The sequence below is a fragment of the Chelonia mydas genome, chromosome 11 (assembly GCF_015237465.2).
Source record: "Chelonia mydas isolate rCheMyd1 chromosome 11, rCheMyd1.pri.v2, whole genome shotgun sequence".
Lineage (NCBI taxonomy): Eukaryota > Metazoa > Chordata > Testudines > Cheloniidae > Chelonia > Chelonia mydas.
The window spans coordinates 1,958,488-1,981,955 of NC_051251.2; positions in this window are offsets into that span (position 1 = coordinate 1,958,488).

Below are 23,468 nucleotides of genomic sequence, written 5' to 3' on the forward strand. Positions count from 1 at the left end.
AAACCTGCTTGCCCAGCTCTGCTGGGAGAAAGCTTGGGAACGTAGCCTTGCTGTTTGCTGAGAAATCACACGTTAACCCTGCCCTCAGGCCAGGCCTGAATGCTGGCTGCCCAGCACCCGGGGCAGTGTCATTTCCAGCCCTGGGAGGCGCTGCAGACTCAGGCCCTGCTTTTGCCTGGGGCATGTTTGGAGGGAAAGAAGGGAGCACTTTTGTGGTCTGTTCCCTGCGGGTTGGGGTGTTGGATGTTTCCCAGGAGGGCAATCGATAGATCTCCTCGGGCTGAGGACTGACGTCTCCTCTGAGTAGGAGCAGGGAGCTCTCACCAGCGGCGCAGCTAATGAGATGCTCTCCGCCCGGTGCTAGATAGCAGAGAGATCCGTCGCCATGGATTTCATCCGATATGCACACCCAGCCTTTTCTTCTCTGCCCGCTGCTCTGCTGCCGGGGCCCCGCTTCTGGGGAGAGCCCGAGGGGGGAGAACAGAAGGGATCCTGACTCCTTAAAACATTTAACACCAGGCGCGTCATGCCATTGTCTGGGAGACAATGAGATGAGAACAAAACAGCACCTGGGCTGGGAGCACCGGTGAGAACCCTGTGTCTGCACCGCACGGCTCCGCAGCCCCGCCAGGGCCTGCTGCTGACGCGCTCCGTCCGTCCCGCCAGCACGGCCTCGTGTGTGGCAGAAAGACGGGGAGAGCCTCAGCCCTAGAGATAGTCCTCGCCGTGGGTTACCTGGCACCGTGTGCCGAGGAGCAATGAATGGCTCCCTAGGTCCCTTGGGCTCCTTTCCCTTGTATGGGGATGTCCCCTTGGTCTGCACAATTCATTATTAGTGTGGTGGTACCTAGAGGCCCCAGCACAGATCAGGGCCCCTGGGTGCTGCACAGACCCCAGCGCAGGTCAGGGCTGCAGCGCGCCGGGTGCTGTACAGACCCCAGTGCAGATCAGGGCTCCAGCGCGCACGGTGCTGTGCAGATCCCAGCACAGGTCAGGGCCCCCGTGCGCCGGGTGCTGCACAGACCCCAACGCAGGTCAGGGCCCCCGTGCGCCGGGTGCTGCACAGACCCCAACGCAGGTCAGGGCCCCCGTGCGCCGGGTGCTGCACAGACCCCAACGCAGGTCAGGGCCCCAGCGCACCGGGTGCTGCACAGACCCCAACGCAGGTCAGGGCCCCCGTGCGCCGGGTGCTGCACAGACCCCAACGCAGGTCAGGGCTGCAGCGCGCTGGGTGCTGTACAGACCCCAACATAGGTCAGGGCCCCCGTGCGCTGGGTGCTGTACAGACCCCAGCACAGATCAGGGCTCCAGCGTGCACCGTGCTGTACAGATCCCAGCACAGGTCAGGACCCCAGTGCACCGGGTGCTGTACAGACCCCAGTGCAGATCAGGGCTCCAGTGCGCACGGTGCTGTACAGACCCCAGCACAGATCAGGGCCCCAGCTTGCCGGGTGCTGTACAGACCCCAATGCAGGTCAGGACCCCAGCGCACCGGGTGCTGCACAGACCCCAGTGCAGATCAGGACCCCAGCGCACCGGGTGCTGCACAGACCCCAACGCAGGTCAGGACCCCAGCGCACCGGGTGCTGCACAGACCCCAACGCAGGTCAGGGCTGCAGCGCGCCGGGTGCTGTACAGATCCCAGCACAGATCAGGGCTCCAGCGCGCATGGTGCTGTACAGATCCCAGCACAGGTCAGGGCCCCCGTGCGCTGGGTGCTGTACAGACCCCAGCGCAGATCAGGGCTCCAGCGCGCATGGTGCTGTACAGACCCCAGTGCAGATCAGGGCTGCAGCGCGCCGGGTGCTGTACAGACCCCAGCACAGGTCAGGGCCCCCGTGCGCTGGGTGCTGTACAGACCCCAGCGCAGATCAGGGCTCCAGCGCGCATGGTGCTGTACAGACCCCAGTGCAGATCAGGGCTGCAGCGCGCCGGGTGCTGTACAGACCCCAGCACAGGTCAGGGCCCCCGTGCGCTGGGTGCTGTACAGACCCCAGCGCAGATCAGGGCTCCAGCGCGCATGGTGCTGTACAGACCCCAGTGCAGATCAGGGCTGCAGCACGCCGGGTGCTGTACAGACCCCAGCACAGGTCAGGGCCCCCGTGCGCTGGGTGCTGTACAGACCCCAGTGCAGATCAGGGCTCCAGCGCGCATGGTGCTGTACAGATCCCAGCACAGGTCAGGGCTCCAGCGCGCCGGGTGCTGTACAGACCCCAGTGCAGATCAGGGCTCCAGCGCGCATGGTGCTGTACAGACCCCAGCACAGATCAGGGCTCCAGCGCGCATGGTGCTGTACAGACCCCAGCACAGATCAGGGCTCCAGCGCGCATGGTGCTGTACAGACCCCAGCACAGATCAGGGCTCCAGCGCGCATGGTGCTGTACAGACCCCAGCACAGATCAGGGCTCCAGCGCGCATGGTGCTGTACAGACCCCAGCACAGATCAGGGCTCCAGCGCGCATGGTGCTGTACAGACCCCAACGTAGGTCAGGGCCCCCGTGTGCCGGGTGCTGTGCAGATCCCAGCACAGATCAGGGCTCCAGCGCGCATGATGCTGTACAGATCCCAGCGCAGGTCAGGGTCCCAGTGCACACAGTGCTGCACAGACCCAAGTGCAGATCAGGACCCCAGCGCGCATGGTGCTGTACAAATGCCACGAGACAGTCCCTGGCTGAAGGAGATTGCAGTGTAAATAGCCAAACAGACAAAGGATGAGAGGGGAAAGAGGATGAAGTAACTTCCCCAAGGTCACGCAGCAGGACAGTGGCGGAGCCAGGCATCGAACTGACTCTCAGCCCCCACCCACTAGGCCAAACAGCTCCAGCAACTCAGTGCTCTGGGACAGGGCACTGGATTGCTCTAAGGGTTGGGCCTGGAGCCTCCCTGGCTGGTCTAACCTGGGACTGGAGGCCCTTCCCCTGATGGCTGCTTGGTGTCTGCAGTGGGTTGGGTGCGGGGAGTGTCTCAGTCTGGTTCCTAGGGGGGCCAGGGGCCTGCATCACAAGCCCACCATCCCTTGGCGGGTTTGGGGGAAGCTTGTCCTGCCCCTGCTGTGTGGGTACATAGTGGACTCGGGCTCCAGTGCGGTCTGTCTGGGAGAAAGGGTCACACACAGCCGCAGCATCGATTTGCCTGCCAGGGCTCCTGCCAGTGGAGGGAAGCTAGTTCATCCAATGGCTGCCTGGCACTGAGCCCCTCACCCCCACTGTGTTCACGCTGGGGTCGCTCCGTCGACTGCAGGGGAGCGACTCCTGCTTTACCCCAGCGTAGTTCAGAGTCGGAGCAGGCCCTGGGGATCCCGCGGGCGCCTTACGGGCAGGGAGCTCTGGAGCGTTTCTCCTGGAGCCTGTTGCTGTATCTTGGACACGTTCTGGGGGGCGTCTGCTGGAACTGGAGATGTGGTTGCTTAATCCCCTGGCATTACCATTGGCTTGGTACCGCACGGCATTTCGATGAAAAAACCAGACCACTATCAAATGAACAGGGCCCCCATGAAATGGATTAAAAACGGGCTCACGGGGAGGTCTCCAGGTGTAATTGTGAACAGAGATTCCCCCTCGAACCAGGGAGTGTCCAGTGGGGTCCCGCAGGGATCGGTTCTTGGCCTAACGCTGTTTAACATCTTTGGCAATGACCTGGGAGAAAACCCCCAAACCTCCCGGATACGGTCTGCAGGTGACACAGGAGTGGAGGGAGGGGTAAATAATGAAGTGACAGGTCCCTGATCCTGAGTGATCCAGGGAACGCAGGCCGCATGGAGGACGGGGGACTCTCCCCGGGCTTTCCCAGTGCCAGCCAAACCCATGTTCTGCCAGGCCCTGGCAGAGCCTGCCCAGGAGGGGAGCCGTTTATCCTCACCCCATCTCTCGCTCCTTTGCCCCATTCCGTCCTTCCTTCCTTTCCATTGGGAACGATGCAGGTTGCCTTCAGGCCCGGCTCCTCTGCGCACCCCCACTGCTCCCCCGCCCGTCCCCCCTGCCCCGCCCCGTGGCTGCAAAGTGATCCAGGCAGGTGGGCGGAAAAGTGACAGCTGGTGTTGTTCCAGGGCAGGTTAATGAGTGTCTCCTCCTCTGGCCCCCTCCGCCCCCCCTCCAGCGCCCAGGCTCCTGGCTCCTGTCAGCCCATCAGGCTCCCATTAACAAAGCAGCCCTGGGGAGTTTGCAGAGAGCCCTGCTCTGGCTCTAATCTAGGTGGGCTAATCACCTCCCCTGCCCAGCCTGCCTCCTCTGGGTCAATATTTGCGCTGAGCAAACACAGAGCCTGTGACAGGTGTGCTGGGAGAAGCTCTCCATTGCCGACCCAGCCCTCTCCCCGGGCTCTGCACAGCCCCAGCTCCCCGGCCCCCCTTGCTCCCTGGGAGTCAGCGCTATTTTTATCAGGGCTATAAAAGCCCCACCGAGCCGCCGGCGCCCTCATTTTCTGCTCGGGAGCCAGCCGGAGAAGGTGAGCGACTCACCTGCCAGCTGCCAGCGTGTCCCCGGAACCAGGTGAGATCCTGCCAGCCCTGCTGCCTTCGGGGCCTGGGCTGCGGCTGGGAGCAGGACTGTCCTCGGCTCAGACTGAGGGGTCAGGGCTCAGGGCTCCTGGGGGCTGCACCCCAACCGTCGGGTTGCAAGGGAGGCTCTGAAATCCCAGGGACTTTTCCTCCGATGCCCCAGGGACTCGCCCCAGAGAGCAGAGGGAACGGGGCTCGGCTCGGCCGGAGTCACCGATCCGCCTGCTTTGCCCCCTTCGGTGTCTCTCTCGCTCCCTCTCCTCGCTTTTCCCTTCCTCTCTTGCTCTCTGCCCTTCTCTGCCCCTCTCTCCCTGGGGATTTAATTTCCTTCCTTCTCTTTTCACTGCTCTCCTGCCCCTGCCCCCGCCCCCAGCCGTTTAACTCCCCTTCTCCCTGCTCTGTTTGTTCCCCCAGGCTGCACCTTCCGGACTTTCCCCCGGGGTGAACCGGTTCCAAGCCCAGGGCAATGGCAGGGACCCCTGCTCCTGCACGTCAGATCCAAGGGGCAGAGGGACCCGCCCAGGCGTCTTCCCCCTGCCCGGTTGTCGGCTCGGGCCAGGGACGGGCGCAAGCAGGCCGAGCCCGGAGCAACCTCTGCACTTGCCTGGCGTCGAGCCCCACGTGCAAGACCTGACGTGAACGTTTTGTTCGTTCGGCTCGCGTTAGGCAGGTCCAGCCTGTCGGCACGCCTGTGACACACCTGTGACACGTGTGCAATGCCCGTGCAAGGTGCACACCCGGTGGACATGCAGCGTGTCACTGCCATGACCTGCGAATCATGTGTGACATGCATTATACACGAGTGGCATACAGCCCCCCGGCCAACATGCTGGGACCCTACAGACATGTCAGATGAGGTACACGCAATGTACACCCGTGAAATGTGCCAGCCACACAGTGTGCACACCTCCGGCGTGCAAGGGACCATGCAGCCCCGGGGAGCTCCCGGCAGAGAGTCTGGGGGCAGAGACAGGGGAATGCCAGAGTTACCCCCTGCCCGTGAGTCCCGTCCATTCAAAGCCAGCGGGAGCTCACCTGCCGTGCCGCCGGGGACCGGCTCAGCGGGGTGGTGCTCACTTGTATTTCGCCCCAGGCAGGTCTCACTGTTCCCCTGAGTTCAGGGGACTCTCAGCAGCTGCCAGCAGCCCCGCGGGGCAGGGAGGGCGAGCAGGGCAGCGGTAGGGGGATGGGGTGGGGGGTCGCATCTCTCAGTTCAGCCCCCTCCCCCATACTTGGTGTCATTAAGTATTTGCAGCCAGCTGCTTCCTTGTGCCCAGTGACAGAGCAGGGCCTGGCCCCCATGGCTCTGTCCCCTTAGCCAGCCCCAGCTGCAGGGGCGGTGGGCGCCTGGCTCTCACCTGTGCTACCCCCCCCCCCCCAGTGCCCAGTCAGATGCTCGGTAACTGACTTTGCATAGGGGCGAGGGCAGGGCTGGGGGCCCCAGGGAGCCTGCTCTCCCCGAAGGCTGGGTCTATGCTGCAGACCCATCGGTGTAACTCCATCACCAGGGTGTGAAAAATCCAGCCCCCGGCGACGGAGTGATACCGACCGAGCCCCTGGGCAGCCAGCACAGAGCTTCGCCCAGTGCCCACCCTCTGGGGAGGTGGGGGACGACCCCCACCGCTGTACAGGAAGATAAGCCCTTACCCACAGCACAGGCCGTGCCTGGGTGAGCTTCCCAGCACCCCCTCTTCCCCAGAGGGACCCTGGGGGGCGAGAGAGCTCTCTGCTGGGATTGCCAGCCACAGGGCCTGGTGTGATGTGCACCCCTTGGTTCCTCTAGGGCCAGAGCTAAGACCCCCTGGGTCACTTCACCATCGGGCTGTCCTCTGTGCAACCCGGGCTACGCTGGGGCCAGGGACTCGGAGCTGGAAGGCTCCACAGCCCAGGTCCCCCAGAGCCACTAGGACTCCCTGGGGAGGACCTTGCCCCATAGTGGCGTAGCGGGGAGACCCACAGGGCGGTTCTCCTGGGCGAGTCAAGGCTGAGGAGGCCCCTGGGGCAGCTGGGAAGGGGGAGGATGGATTTTGCCCTGGTCCCTTGTGCCCCCTCAGCTGGCTGGCTCCAGTTTTTGTCTCTGAGCAAGGTAAGGACTGTCTGCTGCCTGTCATCACCTGTCCAGCACTATGGGCCCCGATCCCAGCCTAGGGCCCCTCGGCAACACTGCAGGACAAATCACTGCTCCTGCTGACACCCCCCTCCCCCGGAGACATACCCACAGCCTCCACCTCAGGGCAGGTTAAAAGGCAGTTACAGCACAGGCAAGGCCTTTGGTCCTAGTTAACCTGTGGAACTGTCTGCAGGAAGGTCAGCGGAGGGGGGATGCAGCCGTTTCACAGGCCTAGGAGCAGCATTGGCCTGAGCTGGGCTCAGAACGTCCCTGTGGGTAGCAGCGAAGGCCGGGGGGAGCCCCTGAGCCTGGCGCTGCCCTGGAGGGCCCTTGGCTTAGCCACAGAGGCCTCTGCTGGGGCAGCTTGACACCCCCATGCTTCCCTCTACCTTGGCACTCCCTCGCTGCCCCCTTCCCCTTAGCACCGCCCTCCACTGGCCAGCCCTGCTCCCCCCCAGCCCTGGCGCTTTGCCTCTGGCTGCCCTGCTCAGCCTGAGCAGCGCCTTGGTGATGGGATGTGATTTGAGGGAGCTGTTGGAGGTGGCCCCTTCACCTCTGCTGGCCTCCTCTGGCTCAGCAGCCTGGGGCTCCCCAGAGCGGGGGAGTCCTGGCAAGCTCAGCGGGGATCCTGCTGCAGAGAGGGGCCAGGGTGGAGATGGTGGGTGGGTGAAAGACGTGGAGTCCAAGCCCTGCAGGTTGGGTGGGGTCCCACTGGGGCTGCATCAGCGAGGCAACCAGCCAGTGCCCAGCACCTGCGACTCCGACATGCGGGCTTAACACCAGGGACCAGCCTGATGGGCCTCCTGCAGCTCTAGCCGCTGGGATGTGGGGGCAGTGCCCCGCTGCCCTGCTGGCCCATTGGGCTGAGGCCGCGCTGCCAGGGGGCGGGGGGTTCCCTCTGCACAGAAGTGGGTTCGACCGACTGCAGCTGTCTGAGGGCTGGATGCAGCTGACCTGGCATCAGATGCCCCATGGGGGGCGCTGTCTGAGGTGCACCTGCCTGGTGGGCTCTCTGACCCACACAAGTGGCCCTGGAGGGCATCCCCATGCCGGGGCAGCTGAGCGCACACCCCGGGGGACGTGGGGTGGCCATCGGCCAAGCATGCGACCGGAGCAAGGCCCTTGCCAGTGGACAGGTCTCGGTTACAGCCAGAAGGGACTGTTTGTACCCTGCCGAGCTCGGCTCTGGGGGCTCGTCCGCGTGGGGATTCGCCCGGACTAGCTATTCCGCAGTAGTACGGCTGCAGCAGGAGCTAAGCCGGAATAGCTACTGGCCGGTTTCCCCCGTGGCCAAGCCCTGGGCTTCCCTCTGAGTTCGGATTCTGGCCCCGGTTCCCCTTTTCCTTTTGCAGTAAAAGTCTGACAAAGTTAAAAGAAAGAAAAACCCCTGCAACAAACACAGCCCAGAAAAAGACCAGCCCGACCCCACCCCACCCTGCCACGAGTCCTGACCAAAGCCAGGCGCCCCAAGGCCCCTGCCTCCTTCACTAACGCCGGGCTTGCTCAGATAACACACCTGGCTGCGGGGGAGAGCCCCGCACGCGAGTGACAGCTCCGCAGCCAGGTACATAAGGACACCCGGCCCAGACGCCGCTCGTCCTCCTCGGGAGGTTTCGCCCTAAAGAGACGGGAGACGGGCGCTGGGTAGGACTGTGTCCCACTGGACTGGACCTTGCCCCTAAATCACGTCAGTGCTTTGGCAAACCCTGCGCGTCTTCAGGGGCCTTACGGTAACTCGAGGCGCCAGCAGAGACCGCAGCGACTCACCCAAGGCCAGAGGAGTGGCAGAACCAGGGCGAGGACCCTGGCCGTGCCCGATGCCCGAGCAGTTCCCCCGGTTTTGGGGCCTTCCACAAGGAGGAGAAATGGATGCTGCAGGCCAGGGCCGTTCTCTGGGGCAGGCTTGTTTATTCACAAAGAGCGTGCGCAAGGTCCTGCTTCCCCAACCCCATGGAAACAAACAGCAGCCGGCCTGGGGATCCCTGCGCCTGCCAGGGCAGCGGGCCCAGTGCCCAAGAATCCATCTCTTGTCTTGTCCCCAGACGGGGACGTGAGCCGGCCCATCCCTGCGCTGTCTGTGTGTGCGGCACTGGGCTCTGCGGGGCCATGGGCTCCAGGCTCCCGCAGAACAGATTAATAACAACAGTTCACCAGCCACGCTTGGTTCACGCCCATCGCCGTCCCCAACTCACGCGTGAGGCTTGGCATGGGTCCAGGAATGAGCCAGCATAAAAATGGCCAGACTGGGTCAGAGCAATGGTCCATCGAGCCCAGTGTCCTGTCGTCCGACGGGGCTGGTGCCAGGCGCTTCAGGGCAATGAACAGAACTCAGCAATTATCGAATGATCCAGCCTGTCACCCATTCCCAGCTTCTGGCAGTCAGAGGCTTAGGGACACCCAGAGCAGGGGGTTGTGACCCTGCCCATCCTGGCTAGTAGCCAGTGCTGGACCTATTCTCCAGGAACGTATCTAGTTCTTTTTTGAACCCAGTTATACTTTTGGCCTTCACAACATCCCCTGGCAAGGAGTTCCACAGGTGTACTGGCCGTTGTGTGAATGTCACATATCCACAGGACCAATGCTGTGACCCCACCTTTGGAACAATCTCTTGGGGGTCAGTGAGCCAGACCCCACCAGGGCAGGCCCTGTGGCTTCACCACTTCCTCAGACTGGGCCCCTGGTCCTTCAGCCCCCCTGCTTCACACTGCGAGCTCCAGTCAGCGAGCCAGCTGAGGCAGCCCCGGAGGGAGACGTGTACCATCTTAGGGAACACTGCACCTCTGTAAGCATCTGCAGGGACAGCCCATACTTGACTGTCACCTCACCCCCCTGACCCAGTCCTTTGTTCCCGAGCTGCGGAGATGTGACTCAGCCCCCTGCTGAGAGGCGGGGAAGTCCATATCTCTCTGCCTCCTTGGTTGCTAGGTGTCCATGTCTGGGCGACTGGAGCTGCCATTGTTTTCTCAAGAGCTCCCTTGATGTGGGACCTGAGGCCAGACAGCTGGGAGCCATTCACACCTGTGTCTTAGCCTGCCCAGACAGCGAACAGATCTCCCACCCCCCTGGTAACAATGCAGCATATTGGGGAAACTGAGGCGCCGGAAAAATATTACAAAAAATTCCCACTTTGTCACAGGGAAGAAGTCCTTCCTTCTGTTTGTTTTAAACCTGCTGCCTGTTAATTTCATTGGGTGACCCCTGGTTCTTGTGTTACGCAAAGGGGCAAATAACACTTTCCTAGTCACTCTCTCCACACCAGACATGATTTTGTAGACCTCTGTCATGTCCGCTGTGATGAAGTGGGACTGTTCTTAATGTTTCCTCTGAATATTGTGGGGGTGCCTCAGTTTCCCCAATGCAGTTCTGAAGTATCTAGGGGGTGGGGTAAGGGTGTATGATCATTGCAGAGCCCTAGAGGGCAGGTGTGTGCAGGGGTCTGGACACAGAGAATGGCCGACACCCTGTTTCCTGGCAGCTGATGGCCTGGGCCCTTCCCCCCTGCAAGGTGAGAGCTAAAGGGTTGGAGAACAAAGGAATCCAGTGACCTCCTGGCCCGGGAAAGGGACAAAGCCCAGAGGAGGAGGGACTGGAGGGAGTTTCAGTTTGGGGCTGGCTGGGGACATGGAGTGAAGGGCAGATGTGGTTGTCTGGCTCACCGTCCCCCAAAATGGACCCGGCTGAGGGGTCCTGTTCTCTGCACCTACAAGCTCTGTGTTAGACCATGTTCCTGTCGGCTAATAAACCTTCTGTTTTACTGGCTGGCTGAGAGTCCCGTCTGACTGCGGAGTTGGGGGGCAGGACCCTCTGGCTTCCCCAGGACCCCACCGGGCGGACTCGCTGGGGGAAGCGCAGGGAGGGGCAGAGGAGGCTGAATGCTCTGAGGTCAGACCCAGGAAGGTGGAGCCGGGGGAGCTGTGTGTCCTGCAGACAGGCTGCTCCCCGAGAGGAGACTTCCCCAGATTCCTGCCTGGCTTCATGGGGAGCAGATCCAGAGCATCGCCCGGGGGCTCCGTGACATCCGCCCAGCCCCGCTCTTTAGCTGTCTTTTTTCCAAGCTGAAAAGTCCCAGTCTTATTAATCTCTCCTCATACGGCAGCCGTTCCATCCCCCTCATCAGTTTTGTTGCCCTTTCCTGAACCTTTTCCCATTCCAATGTATCTTTTGTTGAGCTGCGGCGATCACATCCGCACGCAGTGTTCAAGGTGTGGGAGTCCCATGGATTTAGATAGTGGCATTGTGATATTTTCTGTCCATTATCTCTCCCTTTCTGGCTCCCCTGTGTGTTCGCGCTGGTAATCAGCCTGGGTTAGCCCGAGCGGCCATAGAAAGCTTGTCTATCACAGCCCCTTCCCTTACCTTTGGAAACTTAAGATAGAAACTCCTTGTGTAGCTGTGGTTACCTGCTTTAACCTTGTAAATAACTCTCTTGTTTCCTTTTCCTGTTTAATAAACCTCGAGATAGTTTATTATAGGATTGGCTACAAGTGTTTTCTTTGGTGTGAGATCTCAGGTGTAACTGGCCTGAGGCAAGCGACTGGTCCTTTGGGGCTGGGCGTAGCCGGAATATTGCTGTGATTCCTGGTGTGAGCAACACCGGGAGGGAGCCTGGAGTGCGTGGTATTGTGGCCTCCCGGACCAACAGGCTGGGCTCAGCCTGGGGCAGTGGGGAGGGATTTGCATGTGTTTTGTGTATGTGGGTATGAGACCTGGCCTGGGCCGGGACGATTTGCATGGCTGGGGCAGAGTGTGTGTGGGATTCGGGCTGGGCGCATTTGCATGGGCATGTGTGTGCGATTGCGTCTTCCCAAATGGCAGGGCAGGGGAGAGACGAGCTTTTACTGGACCCGCTTCTGTTGGTGAGAGAGACCCCCGTCTCCAGTCTCTGCCCTCGTCTCCCCCGGAGTGGGTCCAGTAAAGGATGGTCCCACCCCCACCCTGTCCGTCTAATATCCTGGGACCCACACGGCAACGGCAACAGGCAGCCACAGGGCTGGGGGGAGCCTGAGGAGCTGTCACCGTCTTGCTGCCCCCCTCCCCACTGTATGCGAGAGACTGTGTGTGCTTGCGGCCACGGGACAGTGTGTGAGCCTGCGATTGGGTGTGTGCATGTGTGATGGTGTGTGCGTGAAGTTGTGTGTGTGGGATGATCGTATGTGCGTGTGTTTGTGCATTTGTGTGATTGTGTGTGTGTGTGAGGGTGCATGTGTGTCATTATGTATGAATGTGATTGTGCGTGTGTGTGATTGTGATTCTGCAGCGTGCTGTGCCCTGGAGGTGCTGCTGGCTGGCGGGGAAGCAGGCCGTGGGCAGAGGCAGCCAGGTGGAGCCGGGCACGGCCTGGCTGGGAGCAGATGCTGGCTGCTCACAGGCTCCCCAGGGCGCCAGGGCCTGGGGGATTCTGGGGAGGGCTAAGTACCAAGTGGGGCACCTCCAAAGGCTCCTCTCCGGCAGCCCGTGGGGGACACGGACGGACGGATGGACGAAGGGCGGGTGCAGCCGAGCTGCCCACGGGGGTGTGCAGACGCCCGGGGCAGAGGCTGCTCCCTGCGGACGCCTGCCGGCTCCGCAGCTCCACCCCTGCAGCTCTCAGGAGGGTGATGAATGGGTCCTCCCCACCCAGGAGGGTCGCACCGCCCCAGGGGCTGGCACTGCCCCTGGGTGCTTTGCCAGCATCACAGCATTCCGGCTCGGGAGACGCCAGCCTGCCCCCCCCGAGAGCCAGCCGGATCCAGAGCCGGAAGGGGGAGCTGCAGGAGAGCGAGCAGTCTCACACCAGACTGGGAGGGCAAACCGCCTTCCCTTGGGCGCTGGGCACCGCCCGTGACTGTGCCCCTCCCTGGATCCAGCCGGTCCTGCCCACCGGAGAGGCAGCCTCTGGCCCTGGCTTGCTTTGGGAGCCTGAGCGGGGCTCAGGAGTTTGTCCATGGGGGAGAAGCCAGGGGCTGCAGAAGGAGCCGGCATCCTGGGGTTGGGGCTGCATCCACCTGGGTAACAATGGGGAGCCACCGGGGCCACAGCGAGATGCTGCCCCTGCCCCAGGGAGTAGGTGGCCCCAGCCGGCTGGAGGAGAAGGGCCGGGGCACAGTCGCCCAAGGGAAGGCCAAGGGGAGCCAGCTGGGCCTCTCGTTGCCTGCCCCAGACTCCGCCCACAGGGATCCTTTTGCCCATCACTGCAATGTAGCCACCTCTGGGGTGGAACATGGCAGCTGCTTCACAGTGCGTGGCAGCCTAGGACAGGCAGTGAGGAGGCAGCTCAGAACTAGCGGGAGGGCGGCTGGAATCACCTGCGCTGTGTTTTGGCCAGGACACCGGGCTGACACCTGACTCCTGGAGAAAATGCCCTGGTCCTGCCAGGAGCACAGGGGTCAGGGCCCCAGATCTGCCTCTCGGCTGAAAGATGGCACCCGCTGCAGCACGGCGCCCCCTAGCCCCGCACTGGAGTCAGCAGTGACTGCCAGGGGAGAGCGCCCCCTATTGGGCCCCCGACCTGCTCTCTGCAGCACGGCGCCCCCTAGCTCCGCACTGGGGTCAGCAGTGACTGCCAGGGGAGAGCGCCCCCTATTGGGCCCCTGCCCTGCTCCCTGCAGCACAGCGCCCCCTAGCGCCGCACTGGGGTCAGCAGTGACTGCCAAGGGAGAGAGCGCCCCCTATCGGCCCCTCGCCCTGCTCCCTGCAGCACGGCGCCCCCTAGCTCCGCACTGGGGTCAGCAGTGACTGCCGGGGGAGAGCGCCCCCTATTGGGCCCCGGCCCTGCTCCCTGCAGCACGGCGCCCCCTAGCTCCGCACTGGGGTCAGCAGTGACTGCCGGGGGAGAGCGCCCCCTATTGGGCCCCGGCATCCTCGAGAGAATGCTTGGCAGTTTGCCATCCAGGGAGACGTGTCCGCAGCAGCGAGCCAGCGGGCGTGGGGCTGGCAAAGGGGCCGGGCTGGAGCCCCCAGTGGAGCAGATGTCACAGGGTGATACCGGCCGGCTCCTGCGCTCTGGGCAGGGGATGCAGCTGTGGGCGGCTCCCTGAGCGGCCAGGCCCAAGGGGCTGGATTTCCCACGGCTCCCAGGGAAGGGGCGCGGGGAAAGCCCAGGAGTCCGCCCCACGCGGCCCCTGGGGAAGCCGGTTGGGGGGCCCACACCGGGTGGCACAGGCCGGGGCCAGGTGGACGGACGGCGTGAGCCCAGCGCGCCCCGGCCCCCAGCCAGTCATGGCGTAAATCTGAGCAGATGCAGTCACAGAGCCACAGCCCCCAGCGGCTCCGGGTCCCAGCCTGTTAGAGTGGGGGGTCCCCCCCCACCAGGTGTGTGGGGGGGTGGGGGCGCCCCGCTGGCCCCAGCCGAGCAGAGGAACTGGAGATGCGGGCGCCCGGGACAGGCAGCCGGGGGGTGGGGGGTGCAAGGCTGTCACAGCAGCCGGGCCGTTGTCAGGGGCCAGGCCCAGCTGCTGCAGAGCCGAGCGCCGGGGGCAGGATGTTCTGTTCTCGCTGCAGCGCTCGCCCCCCCGCCCCCGCCCCCAACGCCCCCGCCTGGGATTTTAATAGCAGGTGGGGGAGGGTCGGTTCCACCTGCCTGGATTGTCTCCCTTCTCATTAGACTAATTTTGTGCTGGTGAAAGGGGCCGGCCCGGCCGCTCCTGGGGGCTGAATCCCCTGATTCTCCCCAGTGGTACAGCCTGGACACCCCCGCCCCCAGCTCTGCCGGTGCCCCTCACTCCCGACCCGCAGCCCCCTTCTATCCCAGTCCCAGACCCCCACCCCCACAGCTCTGCTGGAACCCCCCATTCCCAACCTGCAGCCCCCTGCTAGCCCAGTCCTGGGATCCCCCCACCCTGGGCTCTGCCGGTGCCCCTCACTCCCGACCCGCAGCCCCTGCTAGCCCAGCCCTGGGCTCCCCTCTATACCCAGCTCTGCCGGTGCCCCTCACTCCCGACCCGCAGCCCCCTTCCATCCCAGTCCCAGACCCCCACCCCCACAGCTCCACTGGAGCCCCCCATTCCCAACCTGCAGCCCCCTGGTAGCCGAACCCTGGACACCCCCCGCCCCCAGCTCTGCCGGCGCCCCTCACTCCCGACCCGCAGCCCCTGCTAGCCCAGCCCTGAGCCCCCCAAACCCAGCTCTGCTGGCGCCCCTCACTCCCGACCCGCAGCCCCCTGCCAGCCCGGCCCTGGGCTCCCCCCAGCTCTGCCGGTGCCCCTCACTCCCGACCCGCAGCCCCTGCTAGCCCAGGCCTGGACCTTTCCCGAGCAGACTGCCAGGTACCTAACTGTGTAGTGTTGTGTTGTTATTTGTGTAGCCGCAGCGCCCAGGAGCCCGGGCCCGGCCCAGGACCCTCCAGGCTGGACGCTGCACAGACACAGGACAGAAAGGCGGCCCCTGCCCGGGGAGCTGGCCCAGCTCGGTGTCAGACCGGAGACGGACACAGCCACTTGCCCTCGCGCCTTCCCTGGGCTCAGGGCGGAGTCCCTAGAGCCCCGACTCCCCCGGCTCTGACCTCTTGCTGTTTCCTCCCCCTGGGAATGGACCCAGGAGTCCTGAGGGCCCGTTTCCCTGCTGAGCAGCAGAGGGATGCCCATGCGGGGGCGCAGGAGAAGCCAGTGACCTCCTCTCCCTGCCCCGCGCTGGGCACGTGGGCAGCGCTAAGGTGGGGCGGGGAAGGACAGCACTGCCGGGGGAAAGGCCCTGTCTGCCCCCCGCCCTGGCCAGGGTGGAGCTGGGGCAGCGAGGGGGCGGGCCAGATCCCCAGCCGGCGCGAGCAGCCACGGTGCTGCCGGGAGCGGGGCCGACCTGCGCCGGCTGCGGCTCTGGCCCGGCGGTCCAGGGGGTCCGGGGCTGCCGGGCTCCCTCCCCCCGGGCCCAGCCCCGGCCACACCTGCTGCAGTTATCGCCTCAGCGGCGCTGCTGTTTGCTCAGGGTGATGGCAGCTGAACGGGCGAGAGCGTCCTGCAGCCGCATCCGGGTGCACCCCGCGCCAGCAGGGAGCTGGGCCTTCGCCCGGGCGGGGCAGGGGCGGCCGGCATGGGGCCAGCCCCCCATGCACTGTGGGGCTCTTCCCCTCCCGCCGAACGTCCCTTGCCTCCCCCCTCTTGGAAACACCTGTGCGGCTGTGGAGACATTGCTGTCGGGGGGGGGGGGGGGAGGGCTGGCTGGGTTGGCACCCCCGGCAGTGGGCAATGCCAGGCTAACACGAGGCCTCGGCCGGGATGGGGCTTCCTGACTGGCTGGCAAGGGAGGCCACTGCACCAGCTCTGATTGGCTGGCTGGGATGCCACGGCCGGCCCTCGAATGCCCAGGAGGTGCTGGGCACCCCACTATAGGAACCCCATGTCCCCGTCTCCCTGCGCCCAGCCAGGTCCCTGGTGCACGCAGCACGCACTGGGCAGGGGCACTTGGCCTGTGGCTGCCTGGCCCGTCTGAGGGGGGCTACGCCCCAGCACCAGGAAGGGAGCAGGGTCCCCCCGGCTTCCCCTGTGTCGATCGAATGTGTCCAGACAGGGGTCCCTGCGGCACGGTGCCCCGCCTCCAGTCCCAGCGTTGGCTGCTTGACCGAGGAGAGCTGTGAGCCATTCCCAGCTCTGCCACTGACTGGGTGTGATACTGCCCTGCCCAGTGCCTCAGTTTCCCCAACTACACCATGGGGACGCCAACTTTCCCCGCCCCCCGGCTGGCACTGAGGATCTGTGACGCAGCAGGGAGGGGGGAGTGTTGACCTGGGAATGTGGCAGGGGAGTTTCACTGGGAATGGGAGACCTGAGAGCCTGTCACCTGAGCCAGGAGGGGGCGGGGGGAGGTAACACCTCTGCCCGGGGAAACTGGACAAAGGCTGGAGGAGGGAGCCGGCTGGGGGGGGGTTTAGTTTCAGTTTGGTGCTGGGTGGAGGAACCCAGGGAACCCCAGGGCTGGGGTCTAAGCTCCCTGCTCCCCCAGAAGGACTCGACTGAGGGGTCCTGGTTGTACCCACAAGCTCTGTTTTGGACTGTGTTCCTGTTGTCCAATAAACCTTCTGTTTTACTGGCTGGCTGAGAGTCTCGGGGAATCCCAGGGAGAGGGGGGCAGGCCCCGGACTCCCCCACACTCCGTGGCAGGGTCAAAGCTTGTTCTCAGTCCATGTGGACAGGCTCGTCTGGCAGGTGCAGCCGCCTCCTTGGGAGGGGTGGGGGGATTCATGTTGGTGGAGGGAGGCTGGGGCTGAGCCCGTGTGGGGAGGGGGGTTGAATGTCAGGCCAGAGACCTTGCACGGGGCCCTGTATCAGTGGGGTGCTGGCAGGGGGCGGGATGCCAGGCGGATGGGCTCAGGTGCCCGGGGGTTGCTGGGCAGAGGGGCAGCTGCAGATTCCCCTGGGGGGGGCGGTACTGTCCCAGGTTCACACTCTCGCGCCGGGCGCTGCTGGCTGGCATTGCTGGGCAAAGCCCTGCGGACGAACTGCCCCGGAGAAGACGTAGACACAGAGAAGAGAAGACATAGCTGCCCAGTGAAGGGTTAACGGTCCAGCCCCCTTTTCAGCCCCTGTGGGCCCTGGGGAGCTGGGCACTGGGCAGGCCGGGTGAGCGTGGCCTGGGGCGCGGTGGGCAGGGTGAGGCCTGGGGCTGGCCTGGCCTGGCAGGGGGCCCAGGGAGCTCGGGCTACAGCTGACGTGGCAATGGGCCGGCGGGTGCCCCCCTCCCCAGCCCCCTGGGCCTGATGCCTCCTCACGGGGCCCAGGGGGCACCCGGGGCTCTGGGGGTTCGTTACCATTGTCCGCCTCCAGGGCAGGACCAGGCTGGGCCTTTCCCAGCGTTACACCCTCCCAGCCCCTCACTCCTGCAGGCCCCAGCTGGCAGGGAGGGCAGACGGTGCCCAGAGACCCCCAGTGCCCAGCTGGTGGGGTGCCCGTGAGGGGCTGGGTGTCTTTGCCTCCTTTGGATGGAGCCCGGCGTCTCCAGGCAGGCCTGGGGGGTGGCTTGTAGACCAGCTCTAATGCTGGATGGAGAGGACCCCCCCCAGCCCTGTCTCCGAGCCCTGAGGGTCTTTAAGGGCGCCCAGCAGGTGCCGCTGGGACTTGGCCCCGGGTGGTGGGTGCTGCCCGTCCTGGCGTCAGGCCCTGTACGCACCTAGGCAGTAATCCACCGGCGGGAGCGTGGCAGCTGGCGGGGCTCCGGTGACCTTCACACGGGATTAATCCCCATGGGAACGGGAGCCAGCGCTGGCTCCGCTTCCCGTTGCAGGCCACGTAGCGAGCGTGGGCCTCGCCGGGGGGACACACCTGGGAGCCAGGCTCTACCTGTGGCAGCCTAGTGTGGGGTCCCCGGGGCGGGGGGGCGTCTGGGGTAGCACATGGCCCAGTCCTGGGGCAGGCGGGCAGAGCGGCGTGTCCCTGGCAGGCATGAACGTGGCGCGGGGGTGGGGTGGACGGGGTGGGGACAGACAGTGCCTGGGTGCCAGGGGCTCTGGAACGTGCCTTGGGGAAGGTCCCGCTGGGTGTCCTGGCTCCAGGCAGGACCCCAGCCCCCAACACAACGGCTGCGCCCCCCTCCCTCCCCCGCGGGTGCTGCCTTGACCGGGCTGGCGGCTCCGTGGGCAGGGACCCGGCCCACTCAGTACCAGCAGGAGCTCAGTGGGGCTGAGCCCCATGCTGCCCCGCCCCCGCCCCCTACTTAGGGCAAAGACACACTCAGTGCTTAGCACAGCCCCACCCGGAGCGGCTGCCCCCCGCTCCCCATTTCCTGGCACTGCCTCTGGCTACCGTTCCTCTGGGGCGGGGGGCGGGGGGGGGGGCTCCCAGCAATGGGGCTAAATGTCCAGAGGGAGAGACATCGGCAGAGCAGTGTGTCGGGGGGGGTGCCCAGGACTGGGCTAGCAGGGGTGTGGGTCGGGAGTGAGGGGCACCAGCGGAGCTGTGTGGGGCAGGACTGGGCTAGCAGGGGTGTGGGTCGGGAGTGAGGGGCACCAGCGGAGCTGTGTGGGGCAGGACTGGGCTAGCAGGGGTGTGGGTCGGGAGTGAGGGGCACCAGCGGAGCTGTGTGGGGCAGGACTGGGCTAGCAGGGGTGTGGGTCGGGAGTGAGGGGCACCAGCGGAGCTGTGCGGGGCAGGACTGGGCTAGCAGGGGTGTGGGTCGGGCGTGAGGGGCACCAGCGGAGCTGTGTGGGGCAGGACTGGGCTAGCAGGGGTGTGGGTCGGGAGTGAGGGGCACCAGCGGAGCTATGTGGGGCAGGACTGGGCTAGCAGGGGTGTGGGTCGGGAGTGAGGGGCACCAGCGGAGCTGTGCGGGGGAAGCTTTGCCAGCCGCTGCCCCTTTGATCTCATCTTCATGCTCCCCAAATTCCCTGCACAGAGCAGCAGGCGCTGGGGGGGGCCAAGGGGCTGCAGCAGCCGGAGGCAGAGCAGGTTAGAGCCGCTCCCCATCTGCAGGGGGAGGGACGGGGGGCGGGGGGGGGGCTAATCCGAGCAACATCTGCCAGCCTGTTTGCGGTCAGGAGCTGCTGTCAGGGCAGGCGGGGGCTGGCTGCACTCGCACGTGTCCAGGCCAGCGAGGGGCGTAGGCCTGGGCTCCGACATGACGGGGTGGCTCCGACGTGCAGCGGGGGCGGCGGCTCGCTGCGTGCACACGCCGGCACCGAGCATGTGTGTGAGCACACGTGTGTGGGCCGCGGGGCTCGGCGTGACCGCTCCCCGGTGGCCCTGGAGCGGAGAGGCACAGGGCGGCCTGGTGGCTGGGGAGTGGGTCAGCTCGCCAGGCCCCGATCTGGGGCTCAGGGGGGTTGGCGGTGGCGAGCCCTGCAGGATAACGGCCTCGCCCAGCCCTGGGTGAATTTGCATCCCTTCCCTGTAGGGTGAGTCTGCAGGGAAATGAGGCTCCCCCAGGCCGCACCGGCCCTGATCTAATCAGCCAGACCCTGCAAATAAAAGCCACCTGTGTCTGCTGCTGGTGGCAGGAAACAATCCCCAGAGCAAACACGGCACCAGGCAACTGGGAGCAAGATAAACAGGGCCTGGCCTCAGCTCCATCTGCTGGGGGGGGCGGGGGCAGCTCCCCACTCAGGCCCCGAACTTCCCTCTCCACTGGGGGCAGAGGCTCAGAGCTGCCCTCTGCCTCTGTCAAAATCCAGGGGGCTGGGGCAGAGGTGTGGGGCCAGGGCAGCTCACTAGGGACACGGGCCCCGGCTCATAGCACTGGCCATGGTGGCCGGCTTCCTGCTGCTTTGGTTCAGCCCAGCTAGTCTAGAACCCCAGCTCCTGCTGCGTTGGTTCAGCCCAGCTAGTCTAGAACCCCAGCTCCTGCTGCGTTGGTTCAGCCCAGCTAGTCTAGAACCCCAGCTCCTGCTGCGTTGGTTCAGCCCAGCTACTCCCAAACTCACCTCCTGCTGCGTTGGTTCAGCCCAGGTAGTCTAGAACCCCAGCTCCTGCTGCGTTGGTTCAGCCCAGCTACTCCAGAACCCCCTTCCTGCTACATTGGTTCAGACCAGCTAATTTAGAACCTACCTTCTGAAGATTTGGTTCAGCCCAGTTAATCCAGAACCCACCTCCTGCTGCATTGGTTCAGCCCAGCTAGTCTAGAACCACACCTCCGGCTGCTCCGGATCAGGCCAATGGCCCATCCTCCCTCCTGTCCAGCCATTGCCTGGTCTTGACCTGTGTCTTCCATGCAGCTCAGGGCACAGCTCCGTCCCCACCCTAGCACTGCCCAATGCCCACTGCTGTTGGCGCAGGGGTCGCCCAGCTCCCCTCCAGGCACTGCCCCAGCCGGGGACGTCACCGCCCCAAAGGGGATGGGTTGGGGGCTAGCATGGGAACCCTGCGGTGATCGCCGCTCTAGGGGGGAGCAGAGAAGAAGCCAGGCTGTCAGTGTGTACAGCTGGCCCCCTCCCCCCGCTACATCGTTACCCCTCACCGACCCCTCTGCTGGCCGAACACCCTGCTGCGGGCAGTCCCACAGAGTAACGAGGCAGCTTTTCCTCCCACCAATCCCGGTCAATATCACTGAGGGCCCCTCCTGCTCCTTGGGGGCAACAATCCTCTCCCCCATTCCCTTTGCCTGCCCAGCGCCTTGGCATTGCCCCGCCTGGTCTCGAGCCCGTCCCCAGCTCTGCTCTGCTGGGAGGGCACCGCTGGGTCTGTGCCTGGGAAATGGGGCTGCCCTGGCCCCTGCTGTCCCATGAGCCACGGGGCACCCTGCTTCTTCCCTAGCACTGGCCTCGTCTCCATCCCTCCCCACTGCAGTCCCAAGAGCCCCCCCTCTGCCCCCGGAGCAGCCTCCCCGAAGCCCCAGCTCCTGCCTCCCGTCCAGTCTCTGACTTGCTGCTTCTCCAGGGAGGGTGAGATCGGCCCAGGCCCCTGGGGCGGGAGGAGAGGGAGGCAGAAGGACCAAGGGCCCAGCCGGTCAGCAAGCCCCGGGCACACCAATGAGCTAGGCTGAGCCGGCGTCGGCAGCTGCCCTCGAGGCAGACGAGTCCCCAGCCTGGGGTGTCTGTGGCCTGGAGACGCCTGCAGCTGGCAGCGTGGCCGCAGTGGCAGCCGCGCCGGGAGCTGCCTTGTCCCAGGGGACGGGCGGCATCGCTGCCCGGGTGCTGGGGAGCGGGCGAGGCTGATCCTGCGCCCTGGGGGCAGAGCTGAGCACTCCCTGCCCCCTGCCTCTCCCCAGCTTCGCACAACGCCCAGCGAGCCCAGCCGGAGCCGCTGGCCTGGGAAGGACCCAGAGCCCCTGGGCCCTGGCTGGCGCTGGGCCCTGGCATCGCCTTCAGGACCCTCTGACTCTTTGCATCCTCCCCGCCCCCCCTTGCCAGGCAGGGACACCCCCTGCTCCCACTCCCGCCCCCCGCGGCAAGGGACGCCGTTCCCAGCCCTACTCCCCAGCCCCTGCCCAGCCCTGCCGGGGGCTCCGGGGCTGGCAGGAGGGGACATGCTCGAAGCACCCCCAGCAATGCCAGCGCCCGGCCTGTGGGGTCCTGCTGCCGGTCCTGGGCTGGCCGAGAGCGTGGCAGGGCCCCACCGGAGCCTCATCCCCACAGTCCGGCTCCGGGGGCCCCGCGCTGCCCCCTGCATTAGAAAACACCCAGCAAAGTGGGTCCCCCCCAACCCCACGCCCTTGTCCTGGCCCCAGCCCCAGCCCCGGGTGTCTGGGCCTCCAGGGCGCAATCCCTGCCCTCCTGCGCCCTCTCGTGGGGGCTTGCGGGATTGTCCGCTCTCAGCCGGGCCCCTGGGACCAGGCCCAGCGCTGCTGGGGTCATGGCAGGAGCAGGGTGAAGCCGGCCAGTCTGGCTCCTGCGTCAGCCCTGCGGGGAGCTGGCGCGCCTCGCCCTGGGCTCGCAAAGCGCCCCAGTGTCACCCCCGGCTGGGGAAACTAAGGCACGGGGTGGGGAAAGGGACTCGCCGAAGGTCCCACTGCAAATCAGTGGAGGAACAGGGCAGAGAACCCAGGAGTCCTGACTCCCAGGGCACCCCCACCCCCGCCCCATACTCTAAGCACTCCCTCACCCCCAAATAGGCCAGAACGGCTCTCCTGTTCTCCTGGGAGCCCAGGGGGATCCAGACATTTCCTAGGGGCATTCCCAGACAGGAGCGCCCAGTCCCTGCCCCTTCCCCGGGGAACCTTTCACACCCCAGCCGTCAGGCGGCCGGTGGGGGAGGAGGCAGGCCGGGGCCAGTCTGGGCCTGGGGCCGGGCCCCACGTCAGGAGTTAAAGGCAAAGCTGATCCCAGTTGCCTCCGCGTTTAACCAAAATGGTCCCTCCCCGGACAGGGCGGCCTTGGCCCCGCTGCAAAGCCCAGTGCCCCCTGGGAGGGGGCGGGAAGGAGACAGGGATGGGAACTGGGCACAGGCATCGCCTGCCGGCCCGGCCCCGCCCGTACAGCGAGAAGAGAAGAGCGGCCAGCGGGGCCCGATCGGAGCACAGGAGGGGGAATCCCCTGAAATCTGCTCTATTCCCCCCCCCCGCCGCAGCTCGCTAGCCTTGCTCCCGCTGTGGGGCCCCCCCGCTGAACAGCCCCCCCGCTGGTCACAGACTAGCTCAGGGCTCCTGGCTGGCTGCTGGAGCAGCGTGTGGGGCCGCAGGCGGGGCGCCGGGATGGGCCGATCCCCATCCCAGGGCTGTGACCCACCGCCCCAGCTCGACACCGCCGAGGTGGGGGACAGGCTGGCGAGAGGGTCCGACGAGGGAGGTGGGTGGGCCAAGCCCCCCAGGAGCCCCAGGGTAGTGAGCCCCGGGCCTGGGGCCTGGCACAGGGTGGCATCAGTGACCGAAGGAAGGGAAGCGGCTGCCCCAGCGTCCCTTTGGCATTTCGTCAAGAGGCCCAGTGATCAGTGCAGCTCCTGCTCCCGCCCCATGGCACCACTATCCCCCCCCGCCCTGGCTGGCGTCCCACTGGCCCGGGCTGTGCCCCTAATCCCCCCAGGGCGGGCGCATTGTGCCGCGGGAGAAAGGAAAGTGGCGCGTCAGGCCTGTCCCTATTGTGCCCCTGAGCCCCGGAGCGAGCACTTTCCATTGGCGGCCCCGCGGCTGATCTCCCCACAATGGCTGAGTGGAATGGACAAGCCGGCGCCTGGCCCCCTGCGCCCCCCCGGGCTCCCACCCGCTGACTCAGCCCTGGCTGCTTGTGCGCACGCTGCACTGAGCCGGCCGGGCTATAAGAGGCCCTGGGAGGCCCCCAGCCCCGCAGCGCCACCCTCGCCTCGGTCCCTGCAGACCAAGTAAGTACCCGGCTATGAAGCCCCGGTGCCCCTGCAGCCACCCCCCACGAGACTCGCCAGGGGCGCTTGGGGGGGCAGCGTGTGGGGCACGTTGGTATTTTGGGGGTGGATCCTGGTTTCGGGGACTTGCCCATGTTCTTGACTGCCCCCTGCCTCCTTCTCCCCCCCACTCCCCCCGGCATGGGATTAGGGAAGCTGGAGGGGCAGAGCCCTT